The 14,958-nt window shown below is 42.3% G+C and overlaps 1 protein-coding gene across 1 annotated transcript in view; it reads left to right on the top strand.

Moving 5' to 3' along the window:
• The first annotated feature begins 2,099 nt into the window (after positions 1-2,099).
• Positions 2,100-14,958, top strand: part of megf10 (multiple EGF-like-domains 10) — a 158,269-nt gene continuing 145,410 nt past the window's right edge. The window contains exon 1 of the mRNA XM_078395540.1: positions 2,100-2,466. The gene's annotated coding sequence lies outside the window, so the exon portion shown is untranslated. The remainder of the gene's footprint in view (positions 2,467-14,958) is intronic.

Genomic DNA, 14,958 nt, shown 5'->3' with positions numbered 1-14,958 from the left:
TTTTACATTTACAAATAATACATTGTCCATTCTCTTTAAATGGAAAAATCTGTTCCTAGGAATATTACACCTCAGGGGCCAGGGAAAAGTGTGCCAAACAAGGCCTCGTCACACTCTCTCCCATGTTTGCCCCAAGCTTTTAAATTGGCATTTGTAAAGATTACTAATCCAAAACAGGTGATCCTAAACTGGATGGTACAAGCCAACTGGGTGTTTGCAAAACCAAGCAAATGGAAGAATCCTCACTAAGGTGCACAGAGTTTGATTAGCATATTTAATTAATCATCAAATCATGTACAGAAAATGAAATACAGAAAAAAAAGCAGGTGCAGGAGGAGGCCATTCAGCCCTTCGAGCCAGTACCGCCATTCAATGTGATCATGGCTGATCATTCTCAATCAGTACCCCATTCCTGCCTTCTCCCCATACCCCCTGACTCCGCTATCCTTAAGAGCTCTATCTAGCTCTCTCTTGAATGCATTCAGAGAATTGGCCTCCACTACTTTCTGAGGCAGAGAATTCCACAGATTCACAACTCTCTGACTGAAAAAGTTTTTCCTCATCTCAGTTCTAAATGGCCTACCCCTTATTCTTAAACTGTGGCCCCTTGTTCTCGAATCCCCTAACATTGGGAACATGTTTCCTGCCTCTAACGTGTCCAACCCCTTAATAATCTGATACGTTTCGATAAGATCTCCTCTCATCCTTCTAAATTCCAGTGTATACAAGCCTAGTCGCTCCAGTCTTTCAACATATGATAGTCCCGCCATTCCGGGAATTAACCTAGTAAACCTACGCTGCACGCCCTCAATAGCAAGAATATCCTTCCTCAAATTTGGAGACCAAAACTGCACACAGTACTCCAGGTGCGGTCTCACTAGGGCCCTGTACAACTGCAGAAGGACCTCTTTGCTCCTATACTCAACTCCTCTTGTTATGAAGGTCAACATTCCAATGGCTTTCTTCACTGCCTGCTGTACCTGCATGCTTCCTTTCAGTGACGGATGCACTAGGACACCCAGATCTCGTTGTACGTCCCCTGTAACAAACATTTTACTGGCATGGTTCATGGGTATCTTATGAGGGAAAGTTTAGTACCGCAGTCACACTCTTTCTAGTCCAATCTTTTGGTGAAGTTAAACTCTGGAGGTACAAGACAACTGGAACAATTGTATTAATGGTACCTATAGGTTAATGATTTCTCTCACCTGAATCTGGCACAAAATAGTTTTTTTGTTTGAGGGCTAATTCCTTTTCCAAGAGAGAGTTAAATGATAAGTCTCTTGCATTTGATGAGTGATTGCTCTCCCTTTACATCTCACCTTATCCACTTCACCACCTCTCTTACCCACCTCACCCCTTCCTTACCCACTTACCTTCGCCCCACCCCTATCCACCCCTCCTCCCCCCACTCCTACCCATTCATCTCTACCTACTCCAATCCACCTCACCTCCCACCCCTAACCACTCACCTCCCCCTCCCCTACCCACCTCACCCCACCCCTACTCATTCATCTCCCTTACCCCACCCATTTCGTCACCACCTACCCCTACCCCTACCCTCTCACTTCCCTAAACCAATCCACCTCATCTCCCCCACCCCTACCCACCTCCCCATCCCTACCCACTTGCCTCTCCTACCCACTCGCCTCCCCCTCCCCACCTCACTCCCAGCCCTGCCATGGAAGGCAGCATTGGGAATGTTACCTCTCTCACCGGAGATGGACTGATTGGGAAGCTTTGACCTCATGCGCCCACAAATGTTGGGGCTGAGATATTAATATCTAATGCGTTAAAGTCTATTTATTTATGTTTTCGCTTAGGATTTGAAAGGGAAGGCATTGTGTTCGTGTTTATTATGTTATTGTTTGTTGCCACTGTAATAATCCAGCTCCACCTAATATTACAAAACACAGTTTTGCATTTGGAGCGCACCTTCCACGTTCCTTTAAGATAGATCCATATTACGGCCGTTGACACACAGCCAAGAAGTTTCGTCGCTGTTGTAAACGAGGTACAAGCGGGGGGAAGAAATCCTAAAAATGTTACCCCCATCGGTCGATCTAAACAGGTGCTGACCCGAGATGGGTATGTGGAGCCAGCGACTGCCCTGCGCTCGCCATTGGTCGCGCTGATGAGCCGCGATCAGTCAGAGGCACTGAAGTTAGCGTTGTGTTACTGGAGAGGAAAGTTACAGTGAAAAGACCAGACTGTTCAAGTCAGCTCCCCAAACCACCCGACTTAAAGAAGGAGGAGGAGGGGGAGGTTTAAAGGATCCGAATAGTCCCAATGTTAACGGAACCTCTGCACTGATAACAACAACCTTGTGACCAAATTCATCTTTGTTTTTTAAGCCTCTGGGGTTGGACACCAGAATAAAGGAGGATTTAATGCACCCAATCTAGTTGAATACGAGTAGGACTAAAAGGCTCCTGAGAAACCAAACAGCAAGCTGCCTATGTAGAGGTAAGTTTTCTCTTCTCATTAAAAGTAACCTTGGACTGCTGTGCGTTTGGTGATTACTTCTGCAGTTACATTTCCTTTTTTTTTGGTGTTATTTTCTTCTGAAAAATCGGTATGATTTTCCTCCCATGAATAATTCAGGATTTGCATTGTTTTATCTTAATATATACGGAAAAACAAAGGATCCCAGATTCTCGAGGATAAAAGTTTGGAAACTGTTTTAAGTCGAGTTTGTTTTCGTTCATAATTCGAAACGGGTGTAATGACAACAGGGATCGCGCCAGAGCTGGATGTGGGGTTGTCAGAAGGGATAGTGTATCAGGTTGATTATTTTTTGTGTGTATCTTATAAAGAATCCAACAAACGGAGAACTATTCTTTACTGTGGAGAGGATAGAGAGTATATATTTTTTCTTTACATTTGCTTGTTACATTATAAAACTGTCAATCATCCATCAGCGACATTCCATGACATGGTAAACTTAATTTATACCCTTGGCTGGATCTCAGCATCAAATGACTGGTGAGATGTGCTGCGCCAAGCTACCGCAGGAGCTGGCGACTGGCGAGGCAAGGCAAGGCTTTGAGCACATTTGCAAAGTTATGGCTACTCTTTGGGACATCTGATGGAAGGACTTGGCCGTGAGGAGCGCGCACACTGGGAGGGTTGCGGGGCGCGCTCTCGCGACTCGGAGTCTTCGCCCTGGATGCCGTGCACGCGCACCGGGCGCGCCCCCGCGCGGTTGCACAGGTCCACTGTGGTCAGCTGGGCGGCTACCGACTTGTGGGACCGTGGTCCGTGGACAATCCAGTAGTGTAGTCTTGGCATTCCCCTCCAGTTGGTGGAGTTGGGGCTGGGTTGAGGGGCTAGCGATTGCTTCTTTCAGATGCAATCCTAAAAAAAAATCTAGTTTTACCTGTCTCCCAGTCTTACTGGGGTTCACATGATGTTATTGCCCTGTTCTCTCCTCCGCCATCAGCCCCACCCGCACCTCCAGCCCCACCTCCCTGAAATGTTCACAAATGTGTATCATCCTTGTCAACTGTTAGCTTGCAAATTGTACATTGCACCCTAAGGATAAAGGGAGAGAGGAGGAGGAGGAGGAGGAGGAGGAGGAGGAGGAGGAGGAGGAGGAGAAGAGAGGGAGATTAATGGTTAGGTTAGAGTGGAAGTGAGAAGAAAGGAAGAGTAATAGAGAGAAGTGGATTGAGGGAGGGACTGCGGGACTGAGAGTGGGATGGTAAAAGAATGGATAGACCACTGGTGATAATTGGGGCAAGGTTGGGAATGTGGTGTGGTGAATCATTTTGTTGGAGCCCACGGTCCCTTGTGTTATTCTGACTTCGAAGAACACGTGGCTATGGTAGCAAGTCTGAGTGAGAACTGGTCAAAGAGTTGGAGGCAGTGGAAATCAAAGGGACAGTGGGAAAGGGCCTCAGAGAAGGATGGTTCCACTGAAGAGAGGGGGAAAACTTCCTGGAAGAAGGCATACCTTGAATAGGCTTTGCAATAGAATATTAAAATGGAGGCACAAGAGAATACAGATGCTGCAATCTTTGGCAAAAAATGGAGAGCAGCGGGAGGAACTCAGTGGGTCAGGCAGCATCTGTGCATGGACATGGACAGTTGACTTTTGGGTTGAGACCTTTCATCTCTACCGTTTACAGATGAAGGATCTCGACCGGAAATGTTTATTGTCTATTTCTCTCCACAGTTGCTACCTGACTGCTGACTTCCCCAGGTGCTCTCCATTGTTTTTGCTACAGATCCCTGCATCTGCAGCCTCTTGTGCTTCCCAGTTTATTGATTTGAATCTTGAGGTCTTTACTAAATGACTGGAGTTCTTGGAAAACAAGACAATGGATTGCTGATTTAGTGGGAGTATTATAAGAATGAAAAAGATTTTACGAGTTATGCTTTAAACGTAGAAGCCTTGCGTCATTGTCATTTGGCAAGGATTAGGGGGAACATACTAATTGCTTTGGCAGTGCTAATGCATTATACTATTCCTCTTTATTGTGACCATATATCAATATTTTGAAAATAATAGTAATGAGCATGAAATGCTATATTTTATTCACAATTGGATTGATGTTTTTGACCAGTGTCTAAGTGTAACCCTCATCTTTTCATGATTCCCTGGTTTGACTGTTTTTACAAAGGAGGTGGGTTAGTTTTCGACTATAAAGCCCTTGAAATTCTTCTCCAAACATTTTTTGCCTCTTCCTTCCTTCTCCTTTGAGAAGCTCCTTAATCCTTTGTATTTGAACATGTTTTTTAGTCTCCTCAGATTTGGTCGGATGACAATTTCTAAAACACCTGTGTTGTTTTCACTATGGTGAAGAGGCCTGACATATTGAGTGGCAAGTTGTTGTTGATGAACACTAATGTTATTATGAGCTGTTCAAAGTAAGGAGTCAGATATGATTGATTTGTTGCATCTGTGAACAAGAACTTTCCCACCAGAGGAAATGTAGGCGTTGCATCTGAAAGAACCAAAAACTGGAATCAAAATGAATAGTTGTGGTCAACCTAATTAAACAAAATTGAAACATGGTTTAGAAGATAGCATAAGACCAAACAGTACTTTTTGATTTTTATGGCTATACTGTAGATCTGTTTCAGTTCTGAACTGGATGGGTGTTCTGTAGGATTGAGTTATAGAGTTGGGAAGCAGGTCTTGCCAATTTGATTCTATTGAGATGTGGGCATTAATTGGGTGTTCGGAGCTAGTCAATGAATTCTAGCTCTAACTTTAGCTGCATCCCATTTATAGATTGACGGGGTGAGGGAGGGGGGGGGGGGGGTGATATGGATATGGGACTTGGAGCAGATTAGTCCCATCAGAAACTGCCAAAACGGTGCTCTGGAATTGGGAGAGTCATGAATGAGTTCAATTTTTCAAAAATTAACCTTTCTTTTACTGTTAATTATCTTCAGCTATCTATTATAGAAGCAACTGAGGGAAGTGAGCAGGGTTCTAGCAGGTCTTTTTGAGGTGGGACCATAGATCAGGCATTGGTCTCCTGGTCCCTGGATGCCAGGTGGTTCCAAAAATTAGAGTCCTTCTTGGAGGTTTTAGTTCTTGAATTCAGGCTCACTGTCTACTGTAGTACTGAGGCAGAGGTGTCTTCCTGGAGTTAACATTTTTTTGGATAAAATACTTTTTCCCCCTAATGTCACATTACACGATAATGCCAGTTAATACTTTATTTGTGATGTTTACTGATAATCCTGACAAAGTCATGTTCCTCTGAAGTTTCAGCCCTTGAATTCATGCTGGGCGATTTCACATACCAACAATGTGATAATGAACAGATAATTTGATCTTGTTGATGTTAGTAAATAAATATTTATTTAAGATCCCCAATTTCACATTCAGACAGACCTATGGTATTGAACTGTACTGTATTGAAGTATAGGCCACTTTCCCTGATTGACACACTGGTATCCCATCCAATATTTGTTTACCAACATCAACAAGAGCAAGAGCTGAAATCTCTGAGAAGGACTTCTAACTTTGCTAGGGGTCACTGATTCACCTAACATTCTAGGACCAAGAACCTTGTGCTTGATCAATGGTCCCACCTCAGCAAACGGTGCAAGCCCTGCACGCTTCCCTCAGGATCACTGATGTTATGAAGGCTTTGCTGAGGAATCTTTTGTAGCACCTGAGGGACACTTTGGGCCTTGGTTTTCCACTTTAGACTTTAGAGATACAGCATGGAAACAAGCCCTTTGGCCCACCGGGTTCACACCAACCAATGATCACTCCTTACACCAGCACTATCCTACATGCACTAAGGAGAATTTACAATTAACAGAAGCCAATTAATCTACAAACCTGTACGTCTTTGGAGTGTGGGAGGAAACTGGACCACCCAGAGAAAACCCACACAGTCCCAGGGGAGAACGTACAAACTCCATACAGACAGCACACATCAGGATTGAACACGGGTCTCGGGTGCTGTAAGGCAGCAACTCTACTGCTGCACCGCTGTGCCGCCCCTTCACTGAAAGACGGCACTGCCAAGAGTGTGGCACTGAACTCTCAATCTTGATTTTAGAGCTATCCTCGAAATAGGATGAACCCCAAGTCTTATGACATCAAAACAAGGGGGTGCTACTGCAAAGTCATGGAACTCGGCAAGGGCAACTTCCTCTACCCTGACATCTAATTGAATGCGAAAAACTAAATGATGATATCTGCTTTTCCATTACATTGAGCAGATTCAACATTAAATTCATATGTCGCTAGGTTCATACGGTGCCTGTTTTACCCAAAAGACTGGTCACTTGCAAAGCCAGCCTCTCTGCAGATTGGAGGAGCGTAGCAGTCGGATATCAGTGGTCTCATTAGCCAGGCCATGCAACACAGCCAGAAACTTCTCTGTCTTCTCTACACAAAACTGTTTTTTTTATTATTATTGAGTTATCTTTTAGTTTGGTATTTCTAATTTAATGAACCATTCATTACCTCAAACCCATTAAAAAAATTGTAACCATCAATCCATTGCTTGTAATTAGGTCTTTGTTTTCCAATTTACTGAAAATGAATGGCACTGTACCCAAAAACAACTAAATGCAATTTAAGTCTTAGTTTTTTTTAGATAAAGTGTTATCTAGATAAAGTGTTATCTAGTTATATACATAACACAATAAAGCTAGATAACACGTTATCAGTATTGTTCACTGAAAATTATTACTTTTAGATTTGGCATCTTGCACAGGCAACTAATCAAAATATTTTTGTTTGCATTATAAAAACAGGATAAGTAACAAAACCTGATTTGGTATCACTAAAATATACTAACTAACATGATCTGGTATAGTTACTTGTTTTAAATTGTATTAGCCAAATTGTGTAAAAAATTCCCATATCGGTTTAAAATGGTTAGGTTGGTATGGTGATTTTTGTTTTTTTTATAAAAAAAAGCTCTATTCAGTATAACACAAGTGATTCAGAAACGGTGGCAGTGAAAGGATTCTGTGCTAAGCTCTTGCATGCCATGGGGTGAAAACAGTATTGGTCATAGTGATCCAACCAAAGCAAGCCCAGTAGAACTGGTCGATGTGAAAGCTTGCTTTGCATAATGAGCCCAAAGTGACAGCAATCATAGCACTACACTGTTCATGTGACTGTAGTACAAAGGAGCTATTATTAACGGCTGATGAGCATTGCATGGCAGTTGCAGTTCTACTCATCTTGGCAGCCTGAAGGGAATCTGAAATGTACAAGGAAAAAAAAAATACATCCCAGCTGAGACACTTAGTATATCTTGGTGCTGGAATTCTAAATGTGATAAAATAGTAATAAAAAAATACCAATTATTAGCGTCTAATTGACGGTAATACCATTTGCACAATTAACTGAATGCAATGAACACAACTAAAAGGATCTTGCCCCAGTGATGTTTGACCATCCCTCAACCACAAAAGGAGATGGGGTCATTAATAGAATATTTATTTTAACAAAGTATTTTTTATGTAGAAAATTGTGATTAGCTGAAAGAAGTTAGATCTATCATGAGATACAGTGGAATGCTCAGTTTAATGATTGCTGTCTCAAATCTCTGAGCCTAGTTAAATAATCTTTACGTATACGCAGTGTAAGAAAATAACTGCAGATGCTGGTACAAATTGAAGGTATTTATTTTACAAAATGCTGGAGTAACTCAGCAGGTCAGGCAGCATCTCAGGAGAGAAAGGAATGGGTGACGTTTCGGGTCAAGACCCTTCTTCAGACTGATTTACGTATACGTGATTGTATTTTATAATGCCACACCATCTTTCTGGCACACACACACACACACACACACACACACACAGCCTTCCAATTTTTAAAAAACAATGACAGTTTTGATTATTGACAACATTTTCCCTTTGCACATCTACTTGCAACCAGCCTGTTTTTGTTCATGCTCTGGGGTGGTATTTTTGATCTAATGTGCAATAACCATTCAAATAAATCTGTCTGAAGAAGGGTTCCGACCTGAAAAGCCATCTATCCATTTCCCTCCGCAGATGGTGTCTGATCCGCTGAGTTCCTCCAGCAGTTTGTTTTTCGCTCAATGTTTTCCAGCATCTGCAGTTTCTTGTGAATCCATTCAAATAGATCTACTGGTTTTAGCTGTAAAACCTAACGAGTTCGGGATTCTGTGCCTGTAGACATTCCACAGTTGGTCAAACAATAACTAGCAGGGTAAAGGAATTGTCAAAGCATCACTCGACTGCTTTTGGAGAACAAATTTTTTTGTTGTTGAATAACTTGCTCATTACTGAAAATCCTTTCTACAAAATTGGTCACTTTTGAGTTCCTCAGCTGAGGGAATCAGGTGAATAAAAGCTTCTTGTAGCTGACAGCTGGATAAGACAGGCTGTGGTTATGTCATGGAAGACAGAAAACAAGCTGTATGCCAAGCATTTTTTTAAAGACTTTGAATTTCTCTTGCATTAGAGTTATGCCAAAAAACTTCTGAAAGGAATATATTTTAACCTCCAGAAGTTTTCAAAGCAAAATACAGTAGGCTTAAAATAGGAAGTGAGCAGTGAGACATGGTTATTAGTCCTTCAAAAATTGACTCTAATTATTCACTCCTTGATAACAGCACATCAGTCTCCTTCAATTAAAATTATTGGAAATTATTCGTAAGGAGAGCAGGTGTCACAGTATGATTGAGAATAACAATGGTGCAGAACAATTATTGTAGACACTTGAGTTGAATATTGCAACAGGAATCATGACAAATGTATCTGCTGCTTGCAACTATCCCTTGCAGGAGAGCTTCAGCCTTCTGCAATTTCTCTGATTAACTTGATGTTTTACTTTAACCAACAATGGAATGTTTTTATACCTGACACATTGGAGAAGGCAAGAGGATGGGGTTGAGGGGGAGAGTTACATCAGCCATGACTGAATGACGGGCCGAATAGTCTAATTTTGCTCCTATCACTTATGAATACAGGAAGCAAAGGGCAGCTACTTCATGTCTTGTCTCAGAATTGAGGTTCCTAATGTAGGAAAGGAGGGAGGTGATGGGATAATGGCCAGATGTAGCCATGTTTGTTTTGAGATCAGCAATGGCTGATGCTGCTGGGAAGTACTCTTTGAAAAACAGTAACATTGGATCTTTTACATTCGTTTGAGAGGGGGAACGGATTGGGCATTTTATTTGGAAAGACAGCAATAGTGAGGTCAGTCATAGTACTGAACAGAATGTAGCAAATGCCATTCATTCAAGGTTCCGAACGGTCCAGGAATGCGATCTCCAGCTACTGGTCTTGGGTTGGAAAAGAGTGCTCAGACTCGCGGTGTGTAGAGTTTCCATTTGAATGGGTCTTGCGGAGGGTAGTTGTGTTGAAACAAAGAGCGAATGCCGGGGCTCCTGCCCTCCATTCACCTCTGCTTTCACCTCTTCATCGGAGATCCAGATTAGTGCGGGTGGAAGGGAAACAGATCTGGTTCAACGCCTCTGATGATGTGAGTTGGGTGCGCGTGAGCAACATGTCAGGAACATTAAATCTTCAATAATATCGTCCTTTATGTTAAAGGATGGTAAAGATGGCGAGACAGTCACGTTATGCACATCAAGGAGAATCATTCATCCTAAGGGGATTTAAAGATAGCAACAAAGTCTGCACTGTACTCTTGTTTAGTCATGAGCACCGTGGATCCTTTATCACAGAATGAATGGGTGGTTTGGACTGTTGCACGCACTGCACTTGGGTCTTGGGTTATGAAACAGTTCCCAGCTCCGTTTTACCTTTAATCCCAGCCAAGGGGCAGATTGAATTAGTTGCATTATAGACAGGAGACCCTCTTGTTCCTTTGTGGAACAGTTGTTCAGAATTTGTTTTGCAGCTGTGTTGTTGCTTGAGACATGGTGCGGATCAATCAGTGTAATCCGATCTTAACCCCACATTCATGGATATCATAAGGAGCAAATGTCCCCGAGCAATCACTTGTCAATTTGAATTCTTACAGTCACGAGGAAAAAAAGTACAAAGCCATTCTGCAGTTGAAAATAATGTTTGAAGAATATTTGCCTTTGATGGCTAACAAATGGATATTGATACAAATCAATTACTGCAATAAGTAAACAAATAAGGAGTAACTGCTTCCTGAAGAGATGATCAGCAAAAGCCACGGGTTCGTAAAGTAACAGGGGAGTAAGGGAGGGAGGTCCGTCCCAGGTTGCCAGTGCCCGATTTACTGTGCCCGGACATATGAAGCGTGTGGGAGACCAGCGGGGTGGGCTTGCCGCTGCTGCGGGGCTGCAGACATCTTTTGCCGGGTGGGAGCTCGGTCTGGGTCGCATTTCTGCTTTTGGAGCACTTCACAGGGACGGAACTATGCCCTAACCAGGCGAGAACCTGGATTTTCATTCACAGAGCCAGTTTCTGTGATGTGGAATGACCCCCGAAAAGACAGCGAAAACTTTCAAAGGGAAATGGGAGGGAGGTGGGGGGATAGACAAAGTTCCGGGGGGGGGGGGGAATCAGTGAGCCTCGGTCTAATAGGAGTTATTTCAAAGAGACAGCACCGTCAGGATTGCTATTTTTTTTAAATGTCGTTGTACTTGTTGCAACGACAATAAATGAATATTATTATTATTATTATTATATTATTAGTGCTATTGAACAGAGTAGACGTCTCTTGTGTGGTTACGATTTATGAATATTTACATATTTACTTTCAAGATAGATGTCAAACTGGATGTTGAATTATACAGACTGCTGCTAAATCGATTTTCTAAGGACATTTCTGATGCTATGTTGCAGCTTGACATTTATCGATAGTTCATATCCTTAGTTCCTGAAGTATTTCCATTCCAGAAGCTTGACTGGGGAATGCATGCTGACATTCCATCGGTACCGAGGGGTTGCTCGACAATTGTTGGTACCTGCTTTCATATGTGACACTAAACGCCGCCATTTGATTGATCCAGCGACTGTTATTTTGAAGAGAACGGAGTGGCTTCCTCCTGGTAAACTCCCCCTAGATTTTTTTTTTTCTGTCCGCACCACTGACAAAGTTTCCGACCATTACAATTTACATCTTTAGTGGGGGCTCGCTGTATAATCAGATTGACAACTGATGTCCTATACAACAGTGACCACACTATGAATACTTCAATGGCTCGATAAGTGCTTTGGGGCAAGAATTTTTATGTTGAGAATAACACACGTTGGAAACATTTAATCAGCTGTAGAGTAAACATCAAAACAGGAGATTTATAATATCTGTGTAACAAATGGAAAACTATGTTGCAAGTCTTGTTACCGAAAGTGGGCCATCTCTCAACCAACGAAATTAGTTGTACTATTGAGCTAAACAGATGAATGTAACCGATTTGGAGTATTTTTGTGTGTACAGCTGTGCTCGATAGGAATATTGGATCCAGATATCACCCCTGCAATGTGTGATGGCAGGTGCCGTACACATTGTAGGTGGGTCAAAGTCTGTCCCCGATACAGAACGATCTTTGTTAAACTTTGCAGCCTGCGCAGTCAATCATCTTAAAAGCGACGACTTGCTCTTTTCATCCATCTGCTACTTTCAGCTGCTGTACAATAATCTTTACTTGCCCGTTGCCGTTCAAAAGTAAGTTGCTAGTTTTTCAGTTGCAGCTTGACATTGTCAGTACACAGGCTTGATGAATAAAGGCAGATATGGCACGGTTCTCTTAAAGCCGTGGCTTACCAACAGAGCGCTGCCGAGGACGCAGGACCACATGCTGAGGGATGCATTGGCGCTCAGTAGAGTTGCCACATTGATCTGTGGGGAAAGATAGCTGGCAGTACAGTACAGTGATGCAGTGAATATAGCTGCTCCCTCCCTGACAGCTCCAGTGACCCAGGTTCGATCCTGACGATTTCTTCCCACAACCCTAATGCATGTGGGTAGATAGGTAATTAGGCACAAAGTGCTGGAGTAACACAGGGGGTCAGGCATCATCTCTGGAGAACGTTTGGGGTCGGGATCCTTCCATGCTGCCTGACCCGCCGAGTTACTCCAGCACTTTATTTTGGTAAACCAGCATCTGCAGTTCCTTGTTTCTAGATTAATTAGACACTTTAGCTTCTAGAGTGCACGTGAGTGGTGGAAAATGGGAAGAATAAAATGGGTATAAGAAGATAACTGCAGATGCTGGTACAAATCGAAGGTATTTATTCACAAAATGCTGGAGTAACTCAGCAGGTTAAGCAGCATCTCGGGAGAGAAGGAATGGGTGACTTTTCGGGTCGAGACCCTTCTTCAGACAGAATAAAATGGGAGTGGGTTGGGGTGGATTAGTGTAAATGGGCGTCTGTTGGTCGGCTTGGACTCATAGGCCAAAGAGCCCGTCTCAATGACTCCAATGCAAGGTTCATCCCACAAAAGATCCTGATGGAGTCATTCTAATAACATGCTTACATTTGGAAATGAGCACACAAGAATTAACCAGCATTCTGCATCTAAATTTCAAAGAAGTGGAGATTATTACAATATGTTAAATGAACCACTGACTATGATGATAATTCTATATTCAAAGCAGAAGATTTGATTCACATACTTGTACGTGCCAAACCACACCAATAGATACTTAAAGAGTAGGCTAATGCTGTTTTATTTGGAATTAACTGTAAAAGCCATATTAAATTGCAAACATTTTTCGGCATAAACAATTGTTTTCTGTCATAGGCATTCTACCCTAATATAGTGAGGAAATGGCACTGTCTTCATTCACTCTGTCAAGCTTATTAAATTATATTAAAAAAAATAAAACTATATACAAGGCTAGGCATGTCAGCCCAATTTGTATGTAGCTCCACCACCAACCACCCTTTGCAATGTGTTCCAGGCACCCACCACTCTGTGTTTAAAAAAACCCCACATGTCCTGTACTTCTCCTTTAAACTTTGCCCCTCTCACTTTCACTAACTCGTGGGAATCTCTGGCACATGATGCTCGAAGTTGAGAAGGAGCGTGTTGGTCACCATTGAGAACCTCAACCTCCATGTGATGGAGCACATGGAAGTGCAACCACCCCTTCACAAACTACCCGCACGGCCATCCCTTCAGTCACCTCCTGCATCAAGGTAGAAGGGTCTGCAGTTCCAAAATTAGCCTTAGTCACCTCAGAACCCATGTGTCCAGATTAGCTGCAAGTCATTTTCAATCCTAAGGAAGAATAGCTTGCAAACACATGAAACAATTGTTGTAATAACATTGAAACAGAGCAACATATCTTTGGTACAGAAGTGAATATATTAGGCTTTCCCTCGTTAATGGATACTCTTCTTAACTTAAACACGATATGTTCTTACCATTGCTCCAGCTTTTCTAACTTTAAACCTGATGTCTCAAATAATTTATTGGGCAATATTGTTCCCTCACAAACACCAACAAAAGGTTGACTGCTGGAACATTCCTTTCACTTGTGTTCATTGAGTCCATCGTCACCATAAAAACAATAAATCCACGCGAAAACTGATGCAATGCAGGTGTGTCGTTATCAGTGCTTTAGCCAAGTATAAGGCTGGCCTTTATTCTGGAGTTCTGAGGCGTTTGAGTGGGGAAAACAATGCAGGTTCAAGTAGATCTGCTAGCGTTTATGCGGTGGATTAGGGCCACGGTGTACAGATCCCAGGATCTGTAGTTTTCTTAGAAATTATGCCTGAAATGATTTACAGTGCAAGCAAAAACAGATTAAGATAATTGTTTATGTTTCTCAGTTATGGATTGCATCTGTTCAGACTTTTTTGGAAAGTTAAATAATTTTGGCATGATTATTAATGAGAGTATAATGAATAATAAAGAACAGCCTGTTTACTCTTATTTTATCAGACTGCTAATTTTCCTCATTCTGCAGTTTTTTCCCACCAAAAGAAAAAGTTAATGGCAGTGTGCCATGTGTAATTGAATTATGTGGCATGCCAACAACGACTTGGGCCTTGGGCAGTACAGGATTCCTTTATCCACTCTTCTTAGTGCACTGCAGAGACAATGGATCAAAGCTGGCATTGGTGGGGCAATGAGAAGGCTTTAATCATGGATGAACTGTGCTCTGGGTGAAGGGGGAGTTTTTGGCAATTGGAAAGTTGGGGCAGAATTGTGGGAGGGACGGTTTGGTGTGCGAGTTCAGTAGGTTAAGTGTTTACTACCCTCTGGGAGAGTAAGGGCCCTAAAACATAGAAAGATTGTGTTTCGCAAGACACATGAAACTTGGTTATTCTAGGAGCAACCAATAATGGTCACTGCATGGAACAGAGTAGTCTAATTTTCCCAGCAAAGGTCCATGGGAAATGACGTGACTTGAGTATTCTGACATGATTTTTCATGGCAAATATGAAGCAGAAATAATGCCAGGTCCCCAATCAGTAACAGTTAAAAATACACAGAAAACTGATGACAATTTATCCTTGTCTTTACTTTTATTTATAATGAATGATCTCTTGCTATCCACTTTGCTGCTGTAACACTAAATTTCCCCGGTGTGGGACGAATAAAGA

Source organism: Rhinoraja longicauda, chromosome 3 (assembly GCF_053455715.1).
Source record: "Rhinoraja longicauda isolate Sanriku21f chromosome 3, sRhiLon1.1, whole genome shotgun sequence".
Lineage (NCBI taxonomy): Eukaryota > Metazoa > Chordata > Chondrichthyes > Rajiformes > Arhynchobatidae > Rhinoraja > Rhinoraja longicauda.
Note: the sequence above shows the minus strand (reverse complement) of the source record. Positions and strands in the feature narration are given on the sequence as shown.